The 24,519-nt window shown below is 39.3% G+C and overlaps 2 pseudogenes; both read right to left on the bottom strand.

Annotated features, from left to right (window-relative positions):
• Positions 1-1,036: 1,036 nt before the first annotated feature.
• Positions 1,037-4,694, bottom strand: LOC114716619 (inducible nitrate reductase [NADH] 2-like; annotated as a pseudogene).
• A 7,768-nt stretch (positions 4,695-12,462) lies between these two features.
• LOC114716617 (inducible nitrate reductase [NADH] 2-like) lies at positions 12,463-15,530 on the bottom strand (annotated as a pseudogene).
• Between the last annotated feature and the right edge of the window lie 8,989 nt (positions 15,531-24,519).

The raw sequence follows: 24,519 nt of genomic DNA, 5'->3' as shown, positions 1-24,519 counted from the left end.
GGGAAAAGAAACCATTCAAAAATGATGATGGCGTGGTTGGTTTCATTACTCTCAATTCAATTTCACTCACACAAACTCTTTCACTTTTTCAACACATCATGACTGTACTCATCATGAACTAATTATCTTGGGATAGGTGGAAGACTTTAAACCCAATACATACATTATTGACTGACTTAACGGTTAAATGAAACTTCCAAACTAATTACTTTCCGCATTGCATAAGAAAAAACGGGGAGAGGAACGTAATTTAGTGAGAAATTCATTAGAAGAGACTCCAATGCTCATGCTTGTGAGGTATAGAAGATTAATGCTATTTTGGAAAACATGCTGCTGGCACATCGATTTTAGAAGTGATCTTTTCTAATTACGATACTGCCCTTCTTGGTCAGAAGTTCTTGCAACTATTTTCCTTCATTTTGCTGACATCTCCGGAACTGGAATTCTAAAATCCCCCACCTACGCAATGTCCATCTCTAAGTGCATGCAAAATTCTTTACTTTCATCCTACCGATCTACTGCATTCTGTTTAATTGCACTTCCGCAGCAGTTATGAACTGTTGAGATGATATGTTAATGGTATAGAGCATTAACTTATGTACTTTCACAATAGAACATCAAATCTAAATCATTTAGATTCATCTGATCATCAACCACTGCAGCGAAACGTATACGCTTAGCAACACGCTCGTTAAAATAAGAGAAAGGCATGGACGACGATGGAGGATGGGGAATCTCCAGCCCCGGCCTTGTATCATGCCACGTGTCCAGGCGATATTTGTAAGCCTCCATTAATGACCATGTCACGCTCGCGCCGTTAAAATAATGCGAGCTTGACTTTTCATGCATGCCAGATTTTAGATCGTAGGTATGGACTTATTGCTCAACAAATTAATAGGACCCAACGGGGCAAAACCAATTGGCCCTTCCATTGTTATATAAACACGTGAATGGTATATATATACCTACAAGGGGACAGCAAAACCATCAAAGGTTTTGCACATACGACTTTTTCCAGATTTGTTTTCAAATGGGGAAAAAAAATCTAGGACAAAAATAACATTATTCGATCCAATTACACACATATACAATATACACCCTACGCCGTCCGTGGGCCCTCGATATCTAAAACACAAGCAAGTTGTTGCCGATGTCATACCCCAGTTTCTCCAAATTCGGCTGCACTGCAAATTGAATCATGGGTGGTGGCCCACAAGCTAATGCCAGCGTGTCATCGGATGCCTTGGGGGCATGCTCCCTCAGGATATCCGCAGTGATGAAACCCACACTATATTCCCACCCTTCACTCTTGCTTTCTTGCACCACGTACCACACCTTGAACCGCTCGTCCTTCTTAGCCCACTCGTCGAGCTCTTCTCTCAGCAGAATATCATCCTCCGTCCGGTTCGCATACACAACATGCATCTCGGTTCGGTCCTCTGGGTCCTTCAGAATGGCTTGCGCCACCTGATAGACGGGTGTGATACCTGTCCCACCGGCCAACATGGCTAGCCTCTTCGCAAACTTGGGCTTCCCGTGATCCAAAAACTGACCTCTTCCAGTGTACTCTATGTGGCCGAGGGGACCCTTACTTCCACCACAGAACCGATGGGAAGCGAGTCCAAGTGCTGAGACATGAGCCCGCCGTTGGGGAACTTGGGGTGCACCCCTTTGAAGTAGATCTTGACCACCAGATCAAAATACCCCACTTCCTCCACGCTGGTGGTGGGAGTGTAAGCTCGCATGCACAGCTTATCCTCAATGGTAGCACATACGAATATGTGCTTTCCCACCGGCAGACCCATGATTTGGTCTTCGGAGGGTAGCGCAAAACGGAAAAGCCTCACGTCGTGCGAGATGGACGTTTTGGAGACGAGCTTGCATGGGATTTTCTCACGTGGGTTGAGGGCCGCGCTGCGTAATGGTGGGGCTTCCGTGATTGGGGTTAAGTGGCTGATATCGCCATTGCCGTGCAGGGAGGTGTTGGGCGACGAGTCGGGGGAGGCGTAACCGGTAGTCATGAGCTCACCAATTCGGTAGTCCTCAAGCATTTTCTTTGCTTTGTCGGAATGGATGGCTTCGAACTCTTCGGTGCAGTCGGTGCCGGCGTTGATGAGGATGCTATCGGCGCCGCCGGGGTGATCTTTGAGGAAGCGAGTGCAGTCATAGACATGGCCGTGAACGATGATCCAAGCAGAGTCAGGGGAAGTGTGCCTTTTGACTTCAGAGATGGAGTACATTTGAAGTTGTGTTCATGAAGGGCGTTGAGACACTCTTCTTGAGGCTGGGGTTGGACTCTGACGTTTGCTCAAGGTGTCTTTCCTTGGTCATCCACCCACCAGATTGGTTCCCTGGTAAGGTCGGGTGCTCAAATACAATTCCAATCTCCCCTTTATGGGGCCTGCACACATTGGTTTTCACCTTGAACCAGCAATTGTTCATCATGCCCTGCGCCACCAAAGCCCAAAGCACTCAGATTTGAATAAAGTAAACGACAAGGAGATAAAAACAGTTCAAAGAATTATTTTTACCAATATATTATTCTCATTAAGAACATTGACCATAGTGCTGATGCAGTTGACGTACAGCCATTGATATTAACATATATTCACTCAATTAAAGTGCACAATTTTAACATTTTTTTTAATGATGGTCGTTTGGGAATAATCTCACGCATCAATGACGCCGTGGCCCACCCAGTAAGCTATTAAAAGATGAAAGTGACAGGGGATATTACAGCGAAAGTGTTAAAAACGTCCTCTCCCCAAATATTTTTAATCTGTGGTAATTTAGAAATAATAAAAATCCCTCACAAAGAAGCCGAACTCCTGTGCGAGGCAGTTAAAGGGATCCAATAGTTGAGGGCCTGATGTTGAATTTACCAAGGGGTTCAAATAATAGAAGCTATGAGTGAGATAAATCCGGTGGGGTGCGTGATGAACTGACAGTTTTTCCATGAAACAAAGGGAATGAAATATTTAACGGAGACGCGTGAGCACGTACCATGACATTCCAAATGAGCTTGTCAGGTTGGGTGTTGAGGGCCTCGTCCCATGCTCGCACTGCGATTTCCTTGGCTCCGAGAAGGTCCAGCACCTCCACCTCCAGCGACCAGAAACACCAGCACCAATATTTGCCGTACTTGTTCGGCTTCTCCGGGTGTTCCAACGTGGCCACTAACCACGTTTCCCCGCCGTTCAACGTCACCTCCACACGTGTCACCTTTTCTTCCGCCCCCTGCACAGTACCCCATGGATATCTTTATCACGCGTTTGCGGAGCAAAATTACTATTATAGATACATCGCCGCCTGACTCCCTCTCACCCTCAGCTTACCCAGAATCTAAACTACGAACTTTAAAAAAGAAAACAGAAACAAACACTAACCAGAATATGCATAGCCCCTCAGCACATACGGCATCTGAGTAGTCCAGGAGTTTATGGGCAAGATCTCCTCGTGACAAGGCGTGGTTATCACAGAGTTTATGTTGAGCTCGTTGATTATGTACTCTGGCTTGTACCACCAAGCTGCAGTCATTCAAATATAATTAACAAGTTGGGATTAGCAAATGTTTCGTCTAAGCAAACGAAGGAAGCGGGACGCCTCGCGAGCAAACATACCGCCAGGGAAAACAAGTACAAGTGCAGAGCGCATTACCTTCAGCGTTGGCGAGCTCGGCATCCACGTGGGAGGGAAGTACTCTGTTGTCCTTGTAATGGTAATAGTTGCCCGATTCTTGTGGAGTCACAATGATACGCTTGAGCCACTTTACCATGCGGCCACCAATGAAACCCGGTATGATCATCCTCACCGGAAACCCGTGATCCGGAGCCAATTGTTCTCCGTTTTGCATATATGCGATGATGATGTCGCGAGCCGGATCCATGGCTATCTCTCTCTTGATGCTTGTGCCGTACTTGGACCCACCTCCACCCGGCAGATCCTCAGCTCCCTCGAAGCACACGTGTAATGCCCCTTTCGTCCGGCTATAGATCCCGCACCTCTTGAGCAAGTACCTTAACGGCACCCCTCTCCAGACCGCAGTGGAAACCGCAGCCGCGCCCCAGTTAAAACCGATGCTCTGTTTTACCATGTTTTGTTCTTTCCTCCTATTCCCAGCGCACACCAGCGTCACCGGCAGCTCCCGGCTCGGGAACTCGTTGACCAGTTCGTCCATAGTGAATTGGGCGGGGCGTTTCACGAGGCCACAAACCTCGATGGTCCAGTCATCCCAGCGCGCATTAGGGACGGCGCCGTGGTTGCGGACATAGTGGAGTGGGACGGGGGTGATGAAGCCGTGATGCATGAGGCGGGTGAGGGGTGGCTCCGAGTTGAAGGGGTGTTTCCCTGTGAGGCGGACCAAGGAAGCGTTGCGTTCGATCCAGCAGTCGGCGGTTCCGTCATCGCGGGGATCAAAGATGGGCGCCTCCACTTCGGTGTTAGCCTTTCGTATTAGGTCTTTCAACTCGTCGGCGTCGTTCTCATCTTCGCTGGAGGAATCCAAGTCCATTAGCAAGGGTTCGGATCTCACGGGCTTGGGAGGGAAGTTAAAATGAGGGGGGACGTTGAAGGAATGAGCGACGGCGTTTAAAGGGCCAGCGTATTGACGGTTGTCGATGGAAGCCGCCATGGAAAATATCGACAGAGAAAGAGAGAGGAAGTAAAAGAGCTTTTGTGGTGTGGTGTTAGGGAGCCTTACTCTGCCCACATGAGAGAGGAGAGAGCGCCGATAGATCACTATGCAGAGAAAATGGAGTGATGGGAAACAAAGGGGGTGTACTATGAATATTTATAGATACATCGTGTGGGGAGATAGAGAGACGTAACCAAGCTGAGGACTAGTATCGGGTGAAGAAGAGGACCCGACCCCACGCAGCGATCCGGGGATTCCATTATTTAGTGAGTGACATCTTTTTTTTTTTCCCCTTTGCCTGGGTTAAGAGGGAGGGTGGGAGAGAGGGACCAATGGAAAGGGACGGTAAGGCCCTGGAGAGCAGAGGTGGCTGTGGGTCACAACAATGCTTCTGGCCTCTTCTAAGTGATTCCCCGCTCACCTTCCAGTGCAATTGAAAAAAAATAAAAACTTGTTAAATTATAATTATGAAAAATACGCTATTGATCAAAACATCCCCTTTTTTTTTTGTATTAAATGTCTCATTGCTTGAATCAAACGTGACTACCGCTATTTTGAGGCATGAGAATTTTGAGTGGTTAGAGTGAAAAAATTGAGGGAAAAAAATTGTGTATAGAGATGGTTACCAAACTTTGTTGATGTTCGCTACAATCTCGTGTATAGTTGAAAATTAAAAACATATTCTGAAAACTATCCAAACTGCAATTATTTGTATTTGATTGTATCTGATTGGAAAGGAGGCATGGCCGTCAATGGTGAGTAATTTCTTCAATGTGATTGGCAACACCATGGGACTAAATTCACTTCGCGACAGGAAATACATGCAAGCATTGATTGTCTGGCGAGGGGAATTTGTTGCCATTCAAAACCACTTATACAGTTTTAGACAATAATGCATCAAAATTCCACGTCCAGCTAATAGTTAAAGCGCGCCTAAATATACAAGTTCGAGGTGAATATTACTAATAGGATTCACCTTGATATTTATACGTTCTTCAACGCATGTTTTGACTATAAGCTCGGGTCATGGGTACGGATGCCGAAGGACGAAGGACATTGTGTGGAATGCTTTGCTTATGGAGAAAGGGAAAGAAGTGACATAAGCTATAAGCTAATAACCTTATGACACGAAGTGGCAAGTTTTCTTGGTCTATTGGGTTGTATGATACGCATACCCCGTGAGTTCATGTGTTTGTTAGGCTGTATCCTATAGGGCTGTTTTGAGTGTTTTCTTATTATCTGCTATATGCTTTTTCATATTAATAAAATTAACTAGTTTGGTCCAAAAATAAACTAATAATGGATTTTAATTGCAATAAAATTCATTCAGGGAAATTACGTTATAGTAATTGCTTAATTGTCAACACCTTCTATGACCAAAAGCATTATTTTATACAGGAAAAATATATTTTACAAAGATGTATTTAAATTAACAAAAATAAATGAAACATGATTTGTATATACAAAGGAAAATATAAGAAGCGAAGGTAGCAAATTTTGGTGAACTTTGGCTCAACCCAGCCTGCTTGAAGTGGGGTCAAACGCAGGATTTTTCGGATTGGAACGCCATAGCTAGAGCACCAGATTTTTTTTTTGTGGGGAGGGGGGGTTTTAACATGATAGGAAACTGTAATAAACTCTAGCGTTCGATGTATGGTAAAGGATCGGTCTTAATGTGGCGGCCGATCGTAGGTATGTCGTCGCCTCAAATTGGCGCGATTAAATTAATAACTAATTTTAGCCGAAAATAATTATAAAACTTCCCGTGTGAGTGCAATTGGTATTTGTCGTGCTGGATTTGGAATGCAATGTGCGGTGGGAAATCATTAGACGAGCCATATATCGTTGTCCGGAGGAGATTACAGTAGTTAGAATATAATGATCGATGGCTTGACGGAACTAAAAATCCTTAATTACATAATTTTACAAGAATGGGAATACCAGCCGCGGAATTCCGCGTGCATGGCTAGATATTTGGGACGGAGCGTTTTAATATAAACAAGTAAAAGGGTTGGGTTGGAGGAAGGTGAAGAATTGATGGTTAGATCCAGAATTGATTAAAAATAAAAAAATGAGAGTCAAATGGGGAGAAAGGGGCCAGAGGGGAAATAAAAATGAGAAGGGGTTAGAAATGAAATGCTTGTGGCGACAGGTACGTTGATGGGGAACGCAGGGGAAAAAAAAAAAAGGGCAGAGAGGGTCAAATAGTAAAAGATTCCTTGGGAGTATTGGGAGGGTGAGGGCCAGTTTTCGTGTGGCATCCTGTGAAGTGGCGAATGGCATTCCCCAATGGCCAACCTCTTCTCAAAACATGGGGCTCTTCAGTTCAACATACCAGCCGCGTCAATGGGTTTCCCTCTGCCCCCACCAAATTACCCCATTCCCACACACAATTTCCCCTACCCAACATCTTTTTTCCTTTTTTGTTTGGAGCTCAAATTCACAACTAAAATCGCAAAGAATATTTCTTGTTATTAAAATTATCGTTCGTTTTTTCATTTATAATATGTTACCTAAATATTTTAAGTTTATAATTTTTTTCATCATGTTGTGTATCAATTTACTAGTCAGTAAATAACTTTAAAATATATAATAAATACAAGAAACAAGACTGATCAAGGTAGTATATATATCCGAGTTAACAATTAGCTCCTGTATAATATTAAGAGTTGGAACGGGCAGCTTCTCTTCCCCCCCCCCCTCCCCCTCCCCTATCCTGTAAGAAAGAGTTAAAATTGACGGGCAATAAAAAGGGGAGTATGTGAGATTATGGTGATTTTGACAAAGAGAAGTTTGGCATGGAATGGCAAGGAGGGGTCAGGAGAGTCTCCAACTGGGGGCGGCTACTTGGCTGCGAAGCCCGGAGGACGCAGGTTGGCTCTTGGAAGCAGCTTAGAGTCACTTTGCTTTGTGGCTCAGTAACGCCTCCCCCAGTCCTTCTCTCTGTCTCTCTCGTCCCTCTTATTTTTCTATGCCACACATAAAAGTTCTCCCCACATTACGAAATTTTAAATAATTAAGCTCTCCCTCCCAATCGCTTCTCTCTGCTTTAACCAGCTGGATAATATTTATATCCCTTTTATTCCTAACTACACGACGCGCCATAAAAATCTGCTCCTCACAATGAGGACCTCTAAATTATTATTTCTTTTCCCTTTTTTTATTTATTAAATCTGCTCGGATCGTACTTTTAACTTTTTCAAATCTCCCCTCTGGCCCCTCCCTTGCTCTTTGGACGTGACGCCACCAAAGCCAAGCCCCCTTTGATATTTTCTCCCTCTCGGATTCGGATTCTCATGCTGTGCAAATATTTCTGCCTCCTCAAGCACTGGTTGCTTGATTACAACAGTGCTCCGCGGATACCGTTTCTTCAACATCTGCTGATAATTCAGTGGATTTCACATCACAACTCAGTTTGACACGACGTATATGTGCTGCCCACCACACAAAAATCATCCATGTGTAATATAAATGGTATTCTTCTTATTTTTAGTATAATATTTATTTAATTAATTTGATTAAATTAAAAAATTAGATAAGTTAATCAATGATAAAAAATATGATATGTTTTTAAAAAAATATCATAATTATTTTTTTTAATATCATCCTTCCCTCTTCTACTTGATTATAGTTGAGGGATTATTCATAGGAATAATTTTTAAAAAATTAATAAATATGAAAGATATGCCTCATATTTAGAACCAAAATGAACTCAATAATTAGGTCTTATATTAAGAATCGGAAGAGTAACTTGTAAAATATGAAAATACTATTGACAAGTATTCACTGTTAATAATATTCGAGCCGTAATACTAATATTTTGACAAGATGAAGGGGCCAAACTGCCAATGATTCAGAGATTTTTTTTTTTTGGTGGCTTTATCATCCTCGGTTCCGTTCAATACCCACATGTTGCTAACCTGTGATTCGAACGTACAGACATGTGCTCGCCATTTTTTCCAGTCGACAAGAGGACGAAGCCCAAAACAAAAATGCGTGATTCTTATGATTGAAATGCAGATTCTTTTAGGCCCATGTGTTTGAGGGAAATAGACGATCCATCAATTAGGCAGGCGTGCCTCATGTGAATTCATATGTCCACGTAGGAGGATCTCTGCTGGTGGCAAACAGACCCATGGTTCCTTTATTTGCCGAGTCAAAAGAAGATAAATTTCAGAACCTTAAAGTTTGATTCCTAATTGATCCGACAACGATAGTTTTGGTCCTTTGAAAAAAAAAAAAAAAACTTCGCTCTGCCTTTCCCTTGAGAATACAGCTCACGCGGGGCAAACAACAAAAGTGCAAGTGATGACACAATCAGGCCCTGGAGCTAAATTTATTTATTTCCTATAGAAGCCCTTCCGAGGAAGAACAAAAGATTAAGGTATAATTTTAATCTTGATCTTATTTCTCAGGTGTAATTTTGCTCCTAATTTTTTTTTTCTGGTGCAATTTTGCTTCTAATCTTTGGATGCAATTTTACCTATGGTCAAAATTACACAGAAAACAAAAAAAAATCAGGATTAAAATTGCACTACTAAAAAGATTAGAAGCAAAATTACACTTAAAAAAAATATGGGGATTAAAATTGCACTTTAATCCAAAAACAAAAGCAGAGACAAAAATTACCCACGGAAAGCTAGCTTGTTATCTATGGGCAATATTAAAAAAAAAAAAAAAAGTAGCATTCCATATTCTGCGCACACATAAACCAGCGTGTGTACTTTTGTGTATCCATCGAATAGAGCGTTTGAAACCTAGCAGCGCAGCCGGCGAAAAAAATCATGTGGCCATAGGTGTTAGTTTTCATTCTCTGGTATAAGGATAGCTTAAACACAAACCTGGATGCCCTCTCCGGTCAAAAAAAAAAAAAACCTGGATGCCCTCTTATGACAGGGATAATGCGAAATGTCAACCAAACAGCATAAACATGTCCTTGTAAATTTCCTTCTCTTTAGATGGGCCTTGCTGCGACACTGCCGTCCAATTAAGTCGTCCTTTGTATTTCATTCTTCAAAGAACATGTGTTTAGTCGCCATGAATTAGCACGTTATGCTGATTACTTAGAAGTTGCCACCTGACCTCCCATGATGAAATCACTTGTCAATTTTCATAGTTAATCTGAAGCAACAACATTAATTCTATTTAATTTCATACACAAGACATTAATTTCATACACAACAACATTAAAGTGTGCATGGAAAAGGCTTTGTTGGGAGAGGCAAATCCCACTTCGGTGATCTCTATGTTTCGGGAGGATTAGTCTCTGGCTATCGGCTAGGAGATACCACCTGGTTTCTACCAAAAAAAAAAAACATTAATTCTGGTCCTTAAGATAAGACCAGGTTGACTAATTTGGAAAAATTAATAAAACTAAATAAATTACATGATTATAACATATATTACATGATCAGTATAAAATGAGTCTTATATTTAAAAACTGGATGAGTATTGTGCTTTTTTTTATTGCAAAAAACCATGATGCATGATTTTACATTCATGTAATTTTTTCTATTTAATTTCATACACAAGACACATTATACATTTCAATTTTTCTTACCATGCAATTATTACAATAATTGAACCTTATAGGGAAAACCATATTGGAGGTACCTATACTTTCTCTCAATTTTCAATTTGGTACCTATGTGTTTTTTTCCCTTTAATTAAACATTTAATTTTATCTTTTTAGCAACATTAGCTCTTATAACTTTGTTATATTGATATTTTTAGTCTCTACATAAGGATTAATGATGTTAATAGAGCAAAATTAAAGATTTAGTTAAGAACAAAAAACACATAGGTACCAAATTGAAAATTGAGAGAAAGTATAGGTACCTCCAATATGGTTTTCCCAACCTTATATGTGTATTTATGCTAGGCATGCACTAGTCATTAAAAACAACAAGTAAAAAACCATTATCCACCATCATTTTACTCCAAGTATAAATTTATTGTTTAATAATTAATATCTTACCCTGTAGAAGCGTGCCCATAAAAAATGATGGACAGCTAGTTAATTGGCCAGTTGATGATCCAATGACGATATGTAGCAACCACTTCCAGTTTTCCACTGGAAGTGCTTACCCCCCCCCCCCCCGGGGGGGCCCAACCATAATCCAGCATCATTTTACTCCTAGTATAAATTTATCCAGCATCGTTTTTTATTGGCACGCTGCTACAGGGTAAGATATTAATTACTCCAGTGGAAAACTGGAAGTGTTTTAGCATACTTATTAATTGGCCAGTTGACGATCCAATGACGATATGTAGCAAATGTTCTCATTTTCTAGCATTGTATCGCTTCGAGCAACTTGTTACATGTGAAATTAACCTACCCAGAAGATATCACGACGCTAATTACTTCTCTAATTGCCCTTCTGGGAAAGGGCGAGGAAAAAATATCTTTAGGCAAGTGGCAATTTGTTTTTCTTGAAAATTTGACTTTCTCATTGCCGGCCTCAGTTTTGCAATCTGCTCATGTGATGGAGGCTTGCCGGAGATCAGGTGACCTCAATATGTGAACTTGGAGTTCGGGCTTAAGAATGATAATATCACAATTTGGCAGAATGCTTATTGAAATGATTACTCAAGCAATAGCCACAGAGAAAGTCGAAGAAGTTAACACCAGAAAACATTTTTTTTTTTGATTACCCACCCAGTTCACCGAAGCTTTACTCCGACTACATCTGGACCCGACCCGTGTCGCGCACCTGGCTGTGGTGGGTGAATCTCCCAACGGGGATTTCTGCATACGTTGAGGCTCGAACTCGAGACCTCGCTTAAGCGATATCAAGCCGCTCACCACTTGGATCAACCCCCGTTGGTCACCACAAAACAATTGATGTTTCTTTCTTGGAGTTCTGCTCCATCTGACACTTGTTTCCGCGGAGTCTCAAATGTCATCTGGGCTTGCTTCCCCTTCAGTTGGGCTTCACATCCCGTTTTAGATTGGGCTTGGACCCACTTCATCTCGGGCCTAACGCTCGTGTTTAGACAAGGGGCATTCGTCCCCCAATTTCCCCAGGATCTCACAACAAATGACCCCAATGTTTACTTTCTCCTCTTCATTTTAACGATCTTCCTTTGTTTCAAGGGTGCACATGAGCACGTCCTTTGAAAGTTGAAATGGGGTCCATCGATGCTTGATCTCCAATTGCTGGAAGGGGTTCTACAGCTGTGCTATTGAACATGTATTCTTTTTTCCTCTGTGCTCATGGCACGCCTCTGTAATTTTTTGCATATCCTTAATTTGGAATATTGCAGCCTTGCTATTCTTGCTCAGACCTGAGCACTTACTTGATTAACTGCGGGGAATTTTGAAGTCCTTCTGCTCAAATACATCATCTCATTGCTCATAGCCCATTTCTTTCTAGCAATTAATGGGTTGATAAGAGACCTGTCGCTCCCTGTTCCAATGCATGTTCCTCAATATCTCTCCTTTCTGGATTCTCTCTCTATATATACATAATTAAAGCTTGCACACACACACACACACATATATGTATATTCAGGACAGGACATACGTATAGATTTGAATAAAATCTCATATATGTAATATATAAACGACGCATCATATAAATAAATAAGTAATTCTTTATACACACTGCTGATGATACACGCATATACAATGTCGCACTAACGCTCCGGCCTCCGTCCACGGCTTCTCTACCAAACAAAAGCAAACTGTTGATGTCTCACTCTATTTTCTCCAAATCGGGCTGCACACCAATCGCACACATATACCCAAAAAAAAAGAAAAAGGAACGCTATTCGATCCAATTACACACTGCGCACATAACACACCATACTCCCTCCTAGCATCCTCCCTAAAACACAAGCAAGTTGTTGCTGATGTCGTACCCCAGGTTCTCCAAATTCGGCTGCACAGCAAACTGAATCATGGGTGGTGGCCCACAAGCTAATGCCAGCGTGTCATCTGATGCCTTGGGGGCATGCTCCCTCAGGATATCCACAGTGATGAAACCCACACTATATTCCCACCCTTCACTCTTGCTTTCTTGCACCACGTACCACACCTTGAACCGCTCGTCCTTCTTAGCCCACTCGTCGAGCTCTTCTCTCAGCAGAATATCATCCTCCGTCCGGTTCGCATACACAACGTGCATCTCGGTCCAGTCCTCTGGGTCTTTCAGAATGGCTCGCGCCACCTGATAAATGGGCGCGATTCCTGTCCCACCGGAAAACATGGCTAGCCTCTTCGCAAACTTGGGCTTCCCGTGAACCAAAAACTGACCTCTTCCAGTGTACTCTATGTGGCCGAGGGGACCCTTCACTTCCACCACAGAACCGACAGGAAGCGAGTCCAAGTGCTGAGACATGAGCCCGCCGCTGGGGAACTTGGGGTGCACCCCTTTGAAGTATATCCTGACCACCAGATCAAAATACCTTACTTCATCCACGCTGGTGGTTGGAGTGTAAGCTCGCATGCACAGCTTATCCTCAATGGTGGAACATACGAATATGTGCTTTCCCACCGGCAGACCCATGACTTGGTCTTCGGAGGGTAGCGCAAAACGGAAAAGTCTCGCGTCGCGTGAGATGGACGTTTTGGAGACGAGCTTGCATGGGATTTTCTCACGTGGGTTGAGGGCCACGCTGCGTAATGGTGGGGCTTCCGTGATTGGTGTTAAGTGGCTGACATCGCCATTGTCGTGCAGGGAGGTGTTGGGCGATGAGTCAGGGGAGGCCCAACGGGAAGTCATGAGCTCACCAATTCGGTAGTCCTCGAGCATTTTGTTGGCTTCCTTAGAATGGACGGCTTCGAACTCTTCGGTGCAGTCGGTGCCGGCGTTGATGAGGATGATTTCGGGGCCGCCGGGGTGATCTTTGAGGAAGCGGGTGCAGTCGTAGACGTAGCCGTGAACGATGATCCAAGCAGAATCGGGGGAGGTGTGCTTCATGACTTCAGAGATGGAGTACATGTTGGAGGCGCTGTTGTTCATAAAGGGCGTTGAGAGACTCTTCTTGAGGTTCTTGTTGGACTCCGATGTCTTCAACTTGCGAGAAGGGTTCCATTGTATGGTCGGGTGCTCAAACATAATTCCAGTTCCCCCCTCAAGGGGTATGCACACCTTGGTCTTCACTTTGAACCAGCAGTTGTTCATCATACCCTTCATCACAAAAACCCAAAGCGCTGATATTTATATAAAACAGGCGACTGAATGAGAGATCAAAATTGGTCATAAATCGCTTGGGATATTGACCCCAGTGCTAAAGCAGTGGATGTTTACAACCATTATCAGTAATATGTATTTACACAGTGAAAATGCGCAGCGAATTTAAAGTACCTTGACATTCCAAATGAGCTTCTCGGGCTGGGTGTTGAGGGCCTCGTCCCATGCTCGTACGGCGATTTCCTTGTCTCCTAAAAGGTCCAGCACCTCCACTTCCAACGACCAGAGACTCCAGCACCAGTATTTGCCGTACTTGTTCGGTTTCTCCGAGCGTTCCAACGTGGCCAGTGACCATGTTTCCCCTCCGTCCATTGTCACCTCGACACGTGTCACTTTTCTCCCGCCCCCTGCACGGAATAACATGGATCTCCTTATCAGTTACGTCCGTCTCCGAATGTCTCCCTCTCACACCTTAGCTAAACCTTAACTCATCCTTCCCATCCCAAGAGCAGATGTCATTTATCTTAAACAAAGTCCCTCTTTTTCCCTTTTTCTTTCCTGAAAAAAATAATCTTACCGGAATATGCGTATCCTCTCAACACACACCGCTTTTGAGTTGTCGATGAGTTTATGGGCAAGATCTCCCCGTGACACGGCGTGGTTATAACAGAATTTACGTTGAGCTCATTGATAATATACTCGGGCTTGTACCACCAACCTTTATTCATTCAAATACAATCAGGAACTTGGCAGTTGATTTGCTCAAATAAACGGATAAGAATAATTGACAAGACGAACAAGTACAGGAGCTGACAAAAGCTCAATACCTTCGGCGTTGGCAAGCTCGGCATCCACGTGGGAGGGAAATACTCTGTTGTCCTTATACTGGTAGTGGTTTTGCGATTCTTGTGAAGTTACAATGATACGCTTGAGCCACTTCACCATGCGACCGGCGATGAAACCCGGTACGATCATCCTCACCGGGAAGCCAAATTCCGGAGCCAAGCGCTCTCCGTTTTGCATATAAGCGAGGATGACGTCGCGGGTCGGATCCATCGCGATCTCTCTCTTGATGCTTGTCCCGTACTTGGACCCACCGCCACCTGGCAGATCCTCATCTCCTTCATAACACACGTACAAAGCTCCTTTGGTGCGGCTGTAGATCCCGCACCTCTTGAGCAAGTACCTCAACGGCACCCCACGCCAGACCGAAGTGGAAGCGGCACCCACACGCCAGTTATAACCGATGCTCTGCCTCACCATGGTTTGTTCTGCCCTTCTGTTGCCGGCACACACCAGCGTGACCGGGAACTCGCGGCTGGGGAACTGGTTGACGAGTTGGTTCATGGTGAATTCTGCGGGGCGTTTGACGAGGCCACTGACCTCGACGGTCCAGTCATCCCAACGGGTATTAGGGGTGGGGCCGTGGTTACGTACAAAGTGGAGGGGGATGGGGGTGATGAAGCTGTGATTCATGAGGGTGATGGGTGGTTCCCAGTTGATGTAGTTTTTTCCGGCACACGGGGCAATGAAGCATTGTGTTCCATCCAGCTCTCCGCTTCGGAGTTAGCTTTTTGTATAACGTCCTTCCACTCTTCGGCGTCGTTTTCATCTTCGCTGGAGGAATCCAAGTCGTTTGACGAGGCTTTGGATTCCTCGAAGTTGGTGGGAGGGAAGTTAAAATCAAGGGAGACGTTGAAGGAACTAGCAACCCCGCTCAAAGGGGCAGCATATTGATGGTTGCTGACGGTTGCTGCCATGGCAAAGATTGAGAGAGAGAGAGCAAATAGCTTTTGTGGTGCAGGAAGGTGGCTTTACTGTGCTAGCACAGCAGGCCTGCGAGAGTGAGGGGAGAGAGAGAGCCAGTGGATTACTAGTGGAGAAAAATGGCGTGATGGGGAAAAAGGTTTGGTGGGTATTTATAGGGGCCATTTGCGGGCATGAAAGAGGACCCGACCCGACGCAACTATCCGGAAGTTCAGTGACTTGGTGCCTTGTATGGTTGTATCCATTTCTTTCCATTGCTTTTTTTTTTTTGGTCGCTTTCTTTGATTAAGAATTTAAGATTGAAGCCCTATTTACGCCCGTGGGCGCATATTTTTGTTTTTAGTTATCTCGACTTGCAAATTGGCGGAACTTTACAATATATTAAGGAAAATAAAAAGGTAAGCTTGTGGAATTGGTAGGTGTCACTACTACAAATTATCTTGGGAAAATTAGAAAGACGGGCCCAGTGGAAATAATATTTATTAAAAAGGATTTTAGAAACCTTAATTATTTAGAAGGACTAGACATTAAAATATAAATTTAAAGACTCAAATCACCCCTATTCATACCAAACCCCTGTATTCTCTCGCCTTAAATTTTCATATCATTTAGTAGAATAATTACAATTTATTTGAATTAATTTAGACTAATTTAAATTTTAAAGTCAGATACTAATTCTAATTAGTTAAATTAATCGCCATCACTACTTAATTTGTTTTTCTATTATTTTTAATTAAAAAAAATTTGTGGGCTTTCTGAAAAAGAGCAGGGCACTAAAATTTAAAAAAAAAAGGTTGTTCTATATTTTTATTTATCCATTTCATACTATTATTTTATTTGAATAAGTTAATCCTCTTACTTAATAAAATTAAAAATAAAAAATGACATAAGAAATTTATTATATTATATTTGTCATAATAAAAGTAGTTATAATAGTTTGAGTAAGAAAATTCAAGTTTAAACCTACATGATTTTTTTATTATCATTAATTATTGATAAGTTATATATTATTTTTTTTAATTTTAAATTCAACTATATGATTTTGACTGGCTCATTGTTGAGGAAGTCTAAAAAAAGAGTTTTTTTTTTTTTAATGATGGACGAATAAATTAATTAATTATTTAGAGTTGTTTCGTAGCTTTGTAATTCCAATTAGTTTGAATTAATTTGAATAAACTTTAATTATTTTGTTAAAAAAAGAAAGTTAAAGGATGTGGTGAGAGATACTTGTTGAGGGCAATTTGTAATTTTAAATTTATATTTTAGTAGCTGGTCCTTCCAAATAAATACAGTTTTTAAGATCTTTCCTTATAAATATTAGTGCCACTAGGTCCCTCTCTCTAATTTTCCCAATTATCTTTAGTTGGACTCTTCTGGAAACTAGTGAAAGATCTAGCTGGATTGGCATGAAATTTTTCTTAGTCACTCTTGCATGCTTGTGTATTATTTACTCCTGCACGGACTTTAGTAATTATTCGTGGTAATAATTAGAAATCTTGGAAGAGATTGTAAGAAAGAGTTGTGTGAAAAACAGTGCACAGACTTTGCGACGCTTTTCTCCCCTTTCCTTCTTTGCCCCGATTTTCTAATTAAATCATGGTATTTTTCTTATGTTGTGATTGCTGTTGTTTTGGCATTCGGTGTGTTTGAGAAATCCTATCAATTGGGGAATTCGTGGAAATGTTTATCATTAGCTTGTCAATTTGTTGGGTGAATTATGCCAAACTATTTTTCATTGACAGTCATATACATTGTGGTGGAATGCCTTGTGGTTTTTACTGGAATTGGATTGTGGTCCCCTGCATTTTGGTCAAGCCACTTAATCAATGGCATGCAATTGGCATATAAAACTATCTTTCATTCATATAACGATGTGGGAACTAAAATAATTTGCAAAATTAGATGGACGCTATACTTGTTGGTCTCTGTTATTCTTATCTTCAAGTTCTAAAAATTCATACATCAAATTAATTTGATTATGCGTTGTGTTCTTGTATCATTTACAATTCGTGATATGTTGTTATACAAATTACTTTGCTGCCTCCATGTGTTGGACTGTTGTCAACTTTTTCTGATGTTCGTTTGTGTACTTTAGCTGGATGTATTAAGAGGTTTAAAAATGTCACATGATACTATATTGGGAAAGAATAATATGTGTTATGTATATAACGTTGATGTATTTAGACAATATTATATATATTTCGCTTTTTGAACTGTTTTGTGTCATGACCTATTTTCTATTGATTTTTTTTTATGTTTGTTTTTGTGAGGAGACAAGCAAATATTTGGAATTTGCTTTGAAAATCAAAACATATTTGTTAATTATTCACACTCCTAGTTAAGGTTGTTGTGTTACTTTGGAATTTGCTTTTACTGATTTCCTTGTTTTTGGCAACAGAGGATTTCCCCCAAGCATGGCTTGTATTGGTTCATCTTGGCTTACGTGATGAATTTTATATTTTAGTTACTTATTCGTACAAGATTGATTTGTGCTGCTTCTAAATTTGTATTTTGGTGGTTTTCTTTCTTGACACATAATCTGAACAATTCTTTTAGTTATAAATAAAGTGGCTACGATCATGGTGTAGGGCTGATCATGAGCTAGTTGGATTAGAGCTTTATGAGAAGGAGTTGTGCGCATTCAAGTAGAGAGCTTATGGTGTGGCCCACTAGACATTCAAAGGCATTTCTTCGAGCTTATGGTGTGGAGTTGTCAAGCGGACTATGGGGTTTGATCAAAGAATCAATTTTTAGGAATTTTTTATTAATATAACTTCTAGTAGCATTCAAAAAATTTATAAGACAATGCTCTTTTACATAGAAAGTGCTCAAGTGATTAATTTATGTCAAATTGTATGATGTTTATATATAATATATTGAATTTTGAATTCTATAAATATAATTTTTTTATTTAATATTACTCTCTTGTTATTATTCTATGATTATTTTTATATCAAAGAAATATTAACAATAAAAACAAATAATTGTAAATAACTACCAAAAAAAACAAAGAAGGTACTTTATTTGATAGTCTATTAATCTTATTTGATGGTTTTTGGTTAAGAACTGTCAAACAAGGTTCAATTATTAATAAAAAAGTATTAAATAAATGAATTTATTTGAAAGTTATTAAGAAATACCTATCAAATAAAGTCACATTATTTGACGGTTAATGATTAGGAATCGTTATTAAAAGAATATTTGACGCGCTCTTTGTAATATCCTAAAGTTTAGTCAAAGATTTTTTTTTCAAAAGAGAAGAGTCAACAAATACTGTGGAAAGAGATAGAATAAAGAAGAAGAAAGAAAGTTGAAAGTTGAAAGTGGAGACATGCAAAGTTAATGCGTAGAAAAAATTGAGGCATGGAAAAATTGATCCATTTGGATTAGGAATAAATACTTTGGGGAGGAGATGAAGACTTTGGGGGGAGAGGATTTAATGCCAGAAGAAAAAATGAGAGAGGGTGGTTGGAGAAATGAAGAATAAAATGGAGAGGGGACGCAGAAGCTGAGCCGTATGCAGAGAGAAAGAGAGAGAATTAGAGAAAGAAAGAACGAGAGAAGAGTAGAGAAGTTTTGGCATGAAGAGTAATACAAGCTTTGGGGATCATCTAGGTACACAAATATAGTTCTCTTCATCAAACTTTCTTTATGAATATTTCCTGTATATTTTAGGCTTCTTAATGACAATATTACTGTAGTAATTAGAGAAATTTTTAAGATTTATATGAGGGATAAGTTTTGAGTTTTGGTAATAGACGACTGTAGGAATTTATAGGTAAATGAGTTGTTAATTTTAATCGGTTAGATTGATCCATTTGTTGGTTTTTAGTGCTTAAATGGATTTTTTCTAGTTTAAAAATCTGTTATATATGATTTATATTATATTTTTACCGATTAAAATTAAGTTAAATAATTTATTTGGGTACTTTGACATATTATTAAGATTTTAATCGGTTTAGTTTTATTTATTGGATGACTCGAGATTTTTAAAATAATTATTTTAGCTAAAAAGTTTATTATTTATGAATATATATATGATAGTTATATCATTAAAGTTTTGATTAGATTATTTATTTATAAATATTTGAAATATTATTGAATTTTTAATAGCTTGATTTTGAGGTTTAAACTTAAATGAGATTTTTAGAATTTAGAACATAATAATTTTATATTTAAATTTTGGAAAATCCTTTTTATTAAGGTAAATAATTTGGAGGTTGTAAATAAATAATTTGGCTTGTTAGAAAATTTTAAGTTATTTCTAAAATACTTAATTTTAGGTTATGAGAGTTGCGGGAATTTAGAATAAAAATTAAATTAAATTAGAAATCTAATTAATATATATAAGCCTAATTAATTAATTAATTAGCTTATATTAATATGTTGTTATTAATTGTGTAGATTAATTATTGGTCGAGCAAATGATTGACCTTGTGGTAATCATTTTTATTGCTTTGGCGAGAGGTAACCACTTTTCACTTGTTATACATACTAATATGTTGTTTGTGAGTATTTTGCTATTTTAGAATAGTATTTGTTATTTGGAATTCGAGTATATATATTATAACTTTTGAGTTATAAAAATTGTCTTGTGTGGATTTTTAGAATTGTAATTGAGAAGTTTGGAAAAGATATATGATTTATATCTTATAGATTACACTGAGAAATATTGAGAAATTTTTGTTATATTGTGAATTATTGGTTGTTATTTGGATTTTGGATTGAGCCCTATCCTATCACGTGGTAAGGCCGCCATTGATGCACATTGGTTGGCTTCTTCTTTCGTCCCCCAGAGTGAGGGATAGGCTTTTGTGGCTTCTTATTCGTCTCCTGAGTGAGGATAGACCTATATATCTGATTAATCCCCCATAGTGGGGATAGACTTATGTGGCTTGTGTGTTAGCCCCCATAGTGAGGGTTTGGATAATTCAAATTATATATCTATGTTTTTGAGAATTAATAACTGTCCCACTTGACACTCACGAGCACGTGTTAGTATGTATGATGAGTTGGAAAGTTGATTACTGAGGTGTTTGTCTCACCCCATGGTTTTTTACTATCTTCAGGTGATAGTTCAGGTGGTGACCCATCAGGGAAGGCTTCAGAGGCATAGTGTGTTGTTATAGCTTGTATAGCCTCCCGACTTTTGTTATATGTGCTGATTTGTTATATATTGCCCCATAGGACCCATATACTCTAATGATATAAACTGATACTTTTAATTACTACTATATGATATGGAGGTCGTTAGAAGGTCAGAGATATTTAAGACTTTGCGTATTACGCTCTTTTGATAGTGTTGACTTTTGGCTAATGGGCTCCATGACTTATATTAAAATGATTTATCAGTTTGTATGTTTGAAAGTATAAGTTTTGGTTTGGACTAATGGTTGAATGATATTTTTGGACTTTGGAAGTCCAAGGCCCAAGTTAACGATCGATGTTGCTCGTAATATAAGTTTATTTTTTTTAACCGTGATAGTTATTTTAAAATTTTAAGGTTTCTTCTTTTCTATCATGGTTAATTATTCAAATAATTATTGGATTTAGTCTAAATATGATTTTGAAAGAACGGTTGTCACAATTGAGGCATGGAAAAGATAGAATAAAGAAGAAGAAGGAAAGTTGAAAGTTGAAAGTAGAGACATGAAAAGTTGATGCGTGGAAAAAATTGAGGCATGGAAAAATTGATCCATTTGGATTAGGAATGAAGATTTTGGGGGAGGAGATGAAGACTTTGGGGGAGAGGATTTAATGCCAGAAGAAAAAATAGGAGAGAGTAGCTGGAGAAATGAAGAATAAAAGGAAGAGGGGGTGCAGAAGCGGAGCCATATATGCGGAGAGAAAGAGAGAACGAGAGAGGAGCAGAGAAGTTTTGACATTTTGAAGAGTAATACAAGCTTTAGGGATCATCTAGGTACACAAATATAGTTCTCTTCATCAAACTTTCTTTATGAATATTTTCTATATATTTTAGACTTCTTAATGACAGTATTACTGTAGTAATCAGAGAAATTTTTAAGACTTATATGAGGGATAAGTTTTGAGTTTTGGTAATAGACGACTGTAAGAATTTATAGGTAAATGAGTTGTTAATTTTAATTGGTTAGATTTATCCATTTGTTGGTTTTAGTGCTTAAATGAATTTTTTCTAGTTTAAAAATCTGTTATATATGATTTATATTATATTTTTACCGATTAAAATTATGTTTGAAAGTATAAGTTTGGTTTGGGCTAATGGTTGAATGATATTTCTGAACTTTGAAAATCTAAGGTCCAAGTTAACGATCGATATTACTCGTAATATAAGTTTATTTTTTTTAATCATAATAACGATTTTAAACTTTAACTTAGGTTTCTTCTTTTCTATCATGATTAATCATTCAAAAAAATTGTTAGATTTAGTCTAAATATAGTTTTGAAAGAACGGTTGTCACACTCTTATTTGATGATGTCAAACTGTCAAATATAAGTAAAAATAATTGTCAAATATTAATAATTCTGTAGTAATGTGTGAATAAAGACAAAATCATAAAATTGAGAATCGATGGTATACATATATAAAAATGAGAGCGAAATGGATAAGACGGGGCGCAAGGGTAAATTAAAATAGAAAGGCTTATGTATACCATCCTACCTGTAAAAAATTCGATGACAACAAATATATTTGAGGAGATTAATGAAGCAAAATAAATTATTTGATTATAACATATATTACATGATCTCTCCGAAATACTTATATATATTAATCAGATTATATATCAATTTATAAGTTAGATAAATTAATTTAAAAAAAGCAATAAATCTAAATATTTTAAAATTAGTTTATTTAGGTTTTTTAATCTCCTCGTGTTGATATTATATTAATAACGGGAGATAGTACAGTTTTGAACAAACTCCAAAGCATGCTAATTAAAGAAGCTCCACGGTGCACGAAGATTGCATGTTATATAATATTATGCTTTTTTTTTATTTGTAAAAAACCATGATGCATGATTTTACATTCATGTAATTTTTTCTATTTAATTTCATGCACAAGACACATTATACATTTAATAGTTGAACCCCATATGTGTATTTATGGTAGGCATGCATTAATAAAAAAACAAGTATGCTAAAACATTTCCAGTTTTCCACTGGAAGTACTTACCGCCCCTCCCCAAAACCATAATCCAGCTTCATTTTACCCCAAGTATGAATTTATTGCTTAATAATTAATATCTTACCCTGTAGAAGCGCGCCCATAAAAAATGATGGACAGCTAGTTAATTGCCCAGTTGATGATCCAATGACGATATCTAGCGAGCGTTCTCATTTTCTAGCATTGTGTCGCTTCGAGCAACTTGTTACTTGTGAAATTACTTCTTTAATTTCCCATGATTGAACACTCAGCAATTTAGATTATTTTATGTATTCAACTTTATGTTTTGGTACACTGCCGGTGCATATGGCAGTCGCTTGTGACTCTGGCTCTTGAGATATTAGTTAGATGTAGACATTAACTGCGGAGAGTTAGATGGAGACATAAATCCTAAAGTAAGCGGATAAAGTGATCCTAAAACTGAGATTTAAAATTAAAAAAAAATGACTCTCTTTGTATTTTACACTTTAAATCTAAACAATTAAGACGATAATCTTATCAGCAGAAGCGGAGGTAAGCTGAGCATGGGAAAGGGCGAGGAAAAAATATCTTATGACAAGTGGCAATTCGTGTTTCTTGAAAATTTGACTCTCCCATTGCTGGCCCCAGTTTTGCAATCCGCTCGTGTGATTGGGGCTTGCCGGAGATCAGGTGACCTGAATATGTGAACTTGGAGTTTCGAGCTTGGGAATGAAAATATCACAATCTGGCAACATGCTCATTGAAATGATTACTCAAGCAATAACTACAGCGAAAATCGAAGAAGTTAACACCACTAAACAATTGAGTGATTGATTGATGAATGTTAGTGAGGGTGTCTGTCCCATCAACTACAACGGTTACGATATTTATGGAGTTACTTGTAACTTCCACTATCCTCTTCCTCCGCGCGCGTCTAACCGTACCAAATGCTTCTTTCATGGGGTTCTGCTTCATTTGACATTTCTTTCCGCGGAGTCTCAAATGTCATCTGGGCTTGCTTCCCTTTCCGTTGGGCTCGCTATTTTCTGGCTTCGGGCTTCACATCCCATTTTAGATTGGGCTTAGGCCCACTTAATGTCGGGCCTAACGCTCGTGTTTAGACAAGAGGCTTTCCTCTCCCGGTTTCCCCGGAAACTCACAGCAATGACCCCAACTTTTACTTTTTCCTCTGCACCGTGACGATCTTCCTTAGTTTCAAGGGTGCACATGAGCACGTCCTTTGAAAGTTGAAATGGGGTCCATCGATGCTTGATCTCCAATTGCAGGAAGGGGTTCTATAGCTGTGCTATTGAACTTGTATTCTTTTTTCCTCTGTGCTCATGGCACGCCTCTGTAATTTTTTGTACATCCTTAATTTGGAATATTGCAGCTGCGACATGTTTGTATTCTTGCTCAGACCTGAGTACTTGCTTGATTAGTTGTGGGAAATTTTGAAGTCCTTCTGCTCAAATACCTCATCTCATTGCTCATCGCCCATTGATAGACCCCACTTTCGTTCTAGCTTTGAGTTGATAACAGATCTGTCACTCCCCGTTCCATTGCATGTTCCTCAGTATCTCTCCTTTCTGGATTCTATCTCTCTCTCTCTCTCTCTATATATATATATAATTAAAACATGCATATAGAATAAAATCTCATATATAAAAAAGTAATTCTTTATAAAAGAACGCGTCCTTCATATATACACTACTGGCGATACACATAAACGCATATACAATATCAAACTACCGCTCCGACCTCCGTCAACGGCTTCTCTACTAGACAAAAGCAAACTGTTGATGTCTCACTCTAATTTCTCCAATCGCACACTACGCACATACACAAACAACACACCATACTCCCTCTTAGGACCCTCC

The sequence above is a fragment of the Neltuma alba genome, unplaced genomic scaffold (genome assembly GCF_004799145.2).
Source record: "Neltuma alba isolate B1F8T4 unplaced genomic scaffold, ASM479914v2 tig00011682_pilon, whole genome shotgun sequence".
Classification (NCBI taxonomy): Eukaryota; Viridiplantae; Streptophyta; class Magnoliopsida; order Fabales; family Fabaceae; genus Neltuma; species Neltuma alba.
Note: the sequence above shows the minus strand (reverse complement) of the source record. Positions and strands in the feature narration are given on the sequence as shown.